Source organism: Suncus etruscus, chromosome 4, assembly GCF_024139225.1.
Source record: "Suncus etruscus isolate mSunEtr1 chromosome 4, mSunEtr1.pri.cur, whole genome shotgun sequence".
Lineage (NCBI taxonomy): Eukaryota > Metazoa > Chordata > Mammalia > Eulipotyphla > Soricidae > Suncus > Suncus etruscus.
Window position 1 is genome coordinate 167,657,589 of NC_064851.1, and position 8,055 is coordinate 167,665,643.

Sequence of the window (8,055 nt, forward strand, 5' to 3'; positions counted from 1 at the left end):
CGGAGAGATAGCATGGAGGTAAAGTGTTTGCCTTTCATGCAGAAGGTCATTGGTTCGAATCCTGGCATTCCATATGGTCCCCCCGAGCCTGCCAGGAGCAATTTCTGAGCATAGAGCCAGGAGTAACCCCTGAGTGCTGCTTGGTGTGACCCAAAAACCAAAAAAAAAAAAAAAAAAAAAAAAAAAAAAACAAAGAAAGGAGAAGAGATAAACAGAAACTTCCTTAAAGAAAAAAATCCAAATAGTCAAAAGGCATATAAAAAATTCTCTATATCACTAATCTAATCATCAGAGAAATGCAAATAAAAAATAAAAGAAACACTACCTCACACCAAAGACTAGCACTCATCAAAAAGAAAAACAACCAGTGTTGATGTAGATGGGGTTGGGGAAAGGGACCTTCATTCACTGCTGGTGGCAAATGTTGACGGGTCCAGTCTTTTTGAAAAATAATATAGACATTACTCAAAAAGCTAGGAACTGAGCTTCAATATTGCTTCTGGGAATAACTCCAAGGGCCCTGAAATACAATGCAGAAAAGTTATCTGTACTCCTATATTTCATAGCAGCACTATTCACAATAGCAAAAATCTGGAAACATCCCAAATGCCTGAGAAGAGATGAGTGGATAAAGAAACTATGAAACATCTTGCAGCCCTGGCAGCTGCATCCACAAACCCAACCACTGTCACATCAGTGGCCCAACTTCTTTACTTTATCACTTTAGGTGATCTCTGCAGAGACACCTAACTGACAAAAACTCCAGGTATATTGGTTTTGAGGCTGAAACTCTGAGGTTTTCTCAGAGTAGGGCTTGCAACTTCCCCCATTCCCTACCCCTTCATATACTGGAAGCCTCAGCAAATACATCCATGTCCCACAGTAGCCGCCATATTAGCTCATCATGCCAGCTCCACATATCCTGAAATTCCTTGCTCCAGTGGCTTCACAACACCTCCTTTTTCAATACTGACACCCCAGTAGGAACACACCAAATTAAAAATGAAAAAAATTAAAATTAATTTTGATTTTTTGGGGGGTCACACCTGGCAGCACTCAGGGGTTACTCCTGGCTCCATGCTCAGAAATAGCTTCTGGCTAACTCAGGGGACCATATGGGATGCCAGGATTCGAACCAATGACCTTCTGCATGAAAGACAAATGCCTTACCTCCATGCTATCTCTCCAGTTCCTAATTTTAATTTTAACCAAATTAAAAATTAAAGTAGCACTAAACAAAATCAATATTGCAGACTGCTCAAGTAGCAACAAACATTTCAGTAAACCTGTAGATAATGAATTAATTGCCCCATTGTGAAAGATAAAAAAAAAATTTTTTTTTTTTTTGTTTTTTGGGTCACACCTGGTGGCGCTCAGGAGTTACTCCTGGCTCTATGCTCAGAAATCACTCCTGGCAGGCACAGGGGACCATATGGGATGCCAGGATTTGAACCACCGTCCTTCTGCATGAAAGGCAAACACCTTACCTCCATGCTATCTCTCCAGTCCCGAAAGATTAAAATATTAACAAATTTCCTTTTAGTGAAGTTTTCCCCAATATATTCCATTATCACTTAGTTGTAATAAGCAATATAAGGTGAATTATGTCATGCCTGCCAAGAGGGGTGATTTTGGGGTGGATGGAAATTTGGGACAATTGTGGAGGGAATATCAATTGTGGAGGGATTGGTATTGGAACATTGAATGCCAGGAACAATTGCTATAAGAACAACTTTGTAAACTATGGTGTTTAAATAAAATTAAAAAAAAACAATGGCATATTTATACAATGAAATACTATGTAACTACTTGGATAAACTGCAGATATGAAATTGGTGAGAATCATGCTTCGTTAAATAAGTCAGAGGGAGAGGGATAGACAGAATGGTAGCACTCATTCTGGGGATATAAAATTGCACTATGAGACTAATATTCAAAGATAATAGAAATAAAATCTGGGAGGAGGACAGGTCCTTAGTAAGAAGCTTGTCATATGTGGAAGAGTGCAGTTAGGACAGAGAAAAAACCAATATGACAATGATAGTGGGAATTGGTCACTGGACAAGAACTGTGTACCGAAAGAAAGTAAAGTGATATACATGATATCCCTTCAGTAACAGTATTGCAAACCTTAGTGCATAAAAGGAAAAAAAAGGAGAAGAGGAAGATGAAGAAGAAAGGGGAGGAGGAAGAGGAGGAGAAGGAAAAGAAGGAAGAGAAGGAGGAGAAAGAAGAAGAACAAGGAGGAGGAGGAGAAATTTGGGACATGAGTGGCAGGAAGTGTGTGTACATGGTGAGGTGCTGGGTTTGAGAACAATATACAACTGAGGCTCAATCATGAAGATCTGTATAGTTGTGTATCTCAGTAACTTGATTTTTATAAATTGGGTGCTAAGATAAAACCTAGGGCCTCACACAGGTGAGGTACTCCTGGCTCCAGCTCTACCAATTGACCCCAGACTGGCCCCCACTAAAAGTCTCTTCAACATTAAGTGAGATCAGTTTCTGTGGGTGTGGTATTTCACTACACAACAGTACTACTCTGTGGCATTGATAGGCCAGTTTCCGCCACTGCGATGTGGTCAGGTGGAGGGTGTTTACATAGAGGAGCATATTTACTGATTAGGCCAGCTCTGCTGTAATGAAGTTTGCTCCCACTCTCCACATCTGCAGATAAATGGTTTCCCTCGGGGAACAGGAAAAGGTAGAGAACTCCCTGATTAGAGGTAAGGCAGATCTGCCGTGGGGGGTCAGGCTGCTGTCACCTCAACTTCAGACCTTCCTGTTCTCACAGTAGAGGCGATAGGGGCTTCTTGCCCACGTCTGTCAGAACAGCTCCTCCTACACCCCCATCCTGTTTCTTCTAATCCATAGAATTTTCATAATTTTTGTGCATGAATGGCAGCCTTTCTTGTTCCCTGGTATTACTTTTTTTAAATATAGTTGCACTCATGGGGTGCCAAGGAGTGCAAGAGTTAAGGTGTTTGCCTTGCATCAACTAACCCAGGTTTGATCCCCAGGACCATTTCTGATACCTACCAGGAGTGAACCCTGAACACTGGGCCAGGAGTAAGCCATGAGCACCACCAAGTGTACAAACAAATTAAATAAAAGTTAAAAAAATAGATGCCTATTCATTGAAGATTTGGAGGGACAGGAGGTGTGTCCAGTCTTACCTGTCATTTTATCTATGAGTTCTGCCACAAAAGAAAAGTGGGGCCACTCAGCAGAGAACAGAGGGTCTTGCTGAAGATCACGACATAGCAATGCTCTCTAGAAATTGTTCTGGCTGGAAATCTGCCCTTTGGTCCAGCCCAATGTGGTCTGTGAAGTTCACATCTATGTGTGGCTGCTTCTGACTTCCTTGGGGCAAATTTTTGTGGGGCAGAAGACAGATTTTTATATCATCCCAGTGGGCGAGTGACTGGAAAAGGAGAACTAGGATTGTGAAATCTTCCCTTCAGCAATGTGAGGGGGAAAGTTCCTCTCTCAAAAATAGATCACTTTTGGGCTTGTTTTGTTAAAAATTCAATTTATTCAGCACTTTCTTTTAATCTGAGAAACCAGCAAAAAACTGTCCAAGTCAGAAACCCAGCCTGCAAAGAATGCAGAATACTTTAACCTGAGCTTTTTTTTTTTTAATTTAAAATCCCCCACTACCACAAATTATGCAGTCAAATTTCCCACATTTGGGGAAATCACAGGGGTCAGCACATCTGGAGTGCAATGGATAAGCCTCGCCCTGGGGAAACCACCTTCGTGATCATGGTATCTCCCCTGCCAGGTAAGTATAAGGATGAGCTATTTAAGGAGGATTGGGTGGGTGGTGGGGACCACACACTGGCAGTGCCCTGGGCTTACCCCCTGGCTCTGGACTCAGGGATCACTTCCGGCTGGTTTGGGGATTCATGTAGAGTGCCAGGGATTGAAAGTCCAAGGTAAATGACTATCTCCTGCCCCAAGATAAGCTTTTTTTTTTTGCTCCCTTCAGATTATTTGTACTAGACACAGGCACCCTGTCTCATATTTAAAGTCCTGTGTTGTGCATCCTAATACATTCTTTGTCCCAGGAGCTGCTTCTACCATCTGATACAGCAGGCATGTTCTGATTGCTATTTTCCATGCTCCCAGCCAGACATCTCTAGTCCACCTATAGTCCATCCTATATTTCTAGCTTAGGTAACTATTTCCTCTTCCTCTCTGTTTTCTTTGCTTTTCAACAGTTCAAAGTTTTCTGAGACTTAGACTTAGGGGCAGATGCTTGTCAGTGGTGTACACTTTTCCTGCTGGGCTGGATGCTCTAACTGTGCACTGTGTCCCAGGGCAAGGGCCTAGAAGTGCCTGTGAAGACCTGTTGAGGCAGTCCAGAGCTCAGACACTACCAACATAATAATCCTTTATTCTTCTTAGAATCTTAGAAGAGGTCAGAATCAGTGGGATTTGCATGGATAAGAGCCCTTGAAGAAGTGGTAACCAAGGAGGGAGTCTGGCTCCTTCACTCCAGATTGAGTCAACCCACTCTTTATTTTCCTTTCTTCTCAATACCAAATGTTGGGGGGGGGGGGGAAGAGCCAGAATGTGGATATAAAGCAATCGTGTTTTGGAGCAGTAAAGCTCTAAGTTCTGTCCTGTCTGGGTAAGCTCCAGATGCCAGGCTGATATGAACTATCTCTGCACCCCTTCCGGCCATGCAGCACCTGTGGAAGAAAATTTGCCCATTTTCTCCATAGCAGGAAAGATGCTGTGGCTGGGGGCAACTTCGTGGAGAACAAATGGTCGCACTGAGTCCTGTCTCTGTGATCTCCTCGACTTTGGGGTTTTCCTTCATCTATAAAAACTGATACCAGTGACCTACTGGGGGGGTTGAAAGACTGGTATGAAATCCTGTTGGCTCACTCAATGCCAATACCAGTCAGCTCTATCCTTGACTATGTGTGATTCTGGGTTCCTTATGGGGAATTTGTGTGTCTTGCTGCATTTAGCTGGCATTAAACTTCCTCCTCCTCCTCCTTCTTCTTCTTTTTTTTTTTTTTTTGGTTTTTGGGCCACACCCTGCAGTGCTCAGGTGTTACTCCTGGCTGTCTGCTCAGAAATAGCTCCTGGCAGGCACGGGGGACCCTATGGGACATTGGGATTCGAACCACCACCTTAGGTCCTGGATCGGCTGCTTGCAAGGCAAACACCGCTGTGCTATCTCTCCGGGCCCCCTTTTTAAAAATCTTTATTAAGCACCATGATTACAAAACATGTTTGTAGTTAGTTGGGTTTTAGTTATTAAAAAAAAAAAAGAACACCTGCTTTACCAGAGTAACATTCCACCACCGTCTCCCTCCTCCCCCTTCACTGTTTTTTAAGATACCAGTCTGATATCTTAATATCAGACTCTTGAGCGATTCTTGAGTGATCTCTGCACCATATGCAGTTACTTGGATGGGTAGGCTGGGACCCTGTAATGAGACAGGTGGAAAGAAAAAACTCATTCATGATATTTCTTTAGCAACAAATGAGATGTGGTGATCAGGAGGAAATGAAGATGACTAGAACTCATTAGAGAGATGATGTCAGTCAAAAGATCACATGGCACCAAATATCAGTATTCTGGCCACCCCTCGGAACGTGGCACATCAGTATATGAAAAAGGAGTCTCAAATTTTTGTGGAAGGGAAAGTAAACTATGATGAATATACAAATAAAAATAATGTGAGGCAACAAGAAACATTATAATATAAATATGATAAAAAATATAAATATAATGATATATTTACCATCAATTTTTTTTTGTTTTTTGGGCCACACCCGGCATTGCTCAGGGGTTACTCCTGGCTGTCTGCTCAGAAATAGCTCCTGGCAGGCTCAGGGGACCATATGGGACACCGGGATTCGAACCAACCACCTTTGGTCCTGGATCGGCTGCTTGCAAGGCAAACACCGCTGTGCTATCTCTCCGGGCCCCTACCATCAATTTTATTAATCAATTATATTATATTGCTTATAATATTATAATAATGTATTACTTATATTATAATGTGATATATATTATATAATGTTATGTTATATTAATAATTGATATCATTAGCTAATGATATACTTATTATATATCAATATAAATATAATGATAACATGTTTCTGAGTGATAAGCAAGAGAAGGAATAGAGTGAATGATTCTTTGAATATTATTTTTGCAGTTTTATTTCTAAGTCATGTCTAATGTGTAGTATTAACATTTTGTAAGGAAAAAAAAGGAATTATTTTATATGAATTTTTGAAAGAAGGATTAGGTATTTTGTGCTTTTTCAAACTTCTTTTAGTATCTATTCAATGAGAGTTTACATTTTCCACTCTTGAGCTCTAAGATGTTGGAGGAATCTTTTGGTTTCACTTTGCCTTGTGCTCTCCCTGATTAAAAGAGGAAAACACATTCTGTGTCTCCTTCGAATGTATGGAGACTGACTTGTTTCTGAAAATTAGAAAGGTGTAGATTCATGTTAATTTAGTAGGCGGGTATGAGGGGATTTTTTTTCCTACCATGGGGTGGATTTTAAGTTAAAAATTAACCAAAATAATTGCATAATTTTCCAGATGGCACAATTAATTATTTGGTTAAATTTTAAAATATAAATGATAGATGCCAGAACAATAGTACAGGAGATAGGGTGTTTGCCTTGCCAGGTGTTGGCAAACCCAGGTTTGATCCCTGGCAGCCCTTAAGTTCCCCTGAGACCATGAGGAATGATCCCTGAATGCAGAGCCAAGAGTTAGTCCTGAGCACAGCCAGGTGTGGCCCCAAAACTAAAAACTAAGTATATAAAAATTGTGGTTAATACTGAGTAACCTAGGAGTTTTCATAGTTAATATCTATAACATTATGGTTAACATAGTTTATTTATGATTAACATCATTAACCATAAACCGGTTCCATGGCTGGGGAATTTAGTGTAAAGCATCCTTGAAACTAAACATTCACTTAACACTTGAACCGGCAGTGGCATTTTGGGATGTGAAATGAAATGAAATGAAATGAAACTTTGTGTTAACTAATGAACTTGTACATGAATATTCATAGAAGATTCATTTATAGTATCTCCAAACTGAAAACAACTCAAGTGTTCTTTCTGGGTCAATGGTTCAGCCTATGGTGGTTACTCCATAACATGGACTATACTCAGCAAGAAAGGACAGAGGTCTTTTCCACCTGGCACCAGGAACCAGGAACCATACAGAGCAAAAGCCACAGGTCACGTTCCATATGACATTCAATTTTGTTTGGGGCCACACCTCACTGTGCTCAGGGTTTATTCCTGGCTCAGAGCACGGGGATCACATGTGGTACAAGTGGTCAAACAAAGGTCAGTCTTATGCAAGGCAAGCACCATTCCCACTGTACTATCACTCCAACCCCTAGGAAACATTTTATTTTTGTTTTGAGTCACACCTGATGGCACTCAGGATTACTCCTGGAGGTGTTTTGGGGGACTATATAGGATGCCAGGGATTGAACCCAGGTCTGCCATGTGCAAAGCAAATGATCTGTTAATAGCTGTGCTATTGCTCTGGTTCCCAGCTTACTTCAACATTCTTGAAGTACATTAGAGAAGTACATTCTAATTACATTAGAGAGATGTCTGGAGAAGAGACTAGTATTTTCCAGGGGTTAAGGAGGGCATGAGGAAAAGATGGCATGAAGGAACCTTATGCTAATGGGACACTGATTATCTGGATTGTGGTGATTACACTTGCTTATATTGGGGTAAAGTTGCATAGAATGAAGTAGAGACACACACAGCATGTGAATCTGGTGAAGTGTGAATGACCAGTCAGTGTCCTGCTTTTGGTATCTACAATGGCTCATTGAACAATTGTATGTGATACAATTGGAGTAAACCAGGTGAAGGGACCTTGGGATTTCCCCCTCTGTGATGCAGCTTCTTGTAAATCTGTCAATATTAGAAAATGAAAAGGTAGGGGCCGGAGAGATAGCATGGAGGTAAGGCATTAGCCTTTCATGCAGAAGGACGGTGGTTCAAATCCCGGCATCCCATATGGTCCATTGTGCCT

At 41.3% G+C, this 8,055-nt stretch overlaps 1 non-coding gene across 1 annotated transcript; it reads right to left on the minus strand.

The window, feature by feature from the left end:
• Positions 1-3,621: 3,621 nt before the first annotated feature.
• On the minus strand, positions 3,622-3,792 carry LOC126007917 (U1 spliceosomal RNA). The gene has a single exon (XR_007495388.1). It is a non-coding gene; the product is annotated as a U1 spliceosomal RNA (small nuclear RNA).
• Between the last annotated feature and the right edge of the window lie 4,263 nt (positions 3,793-8,055).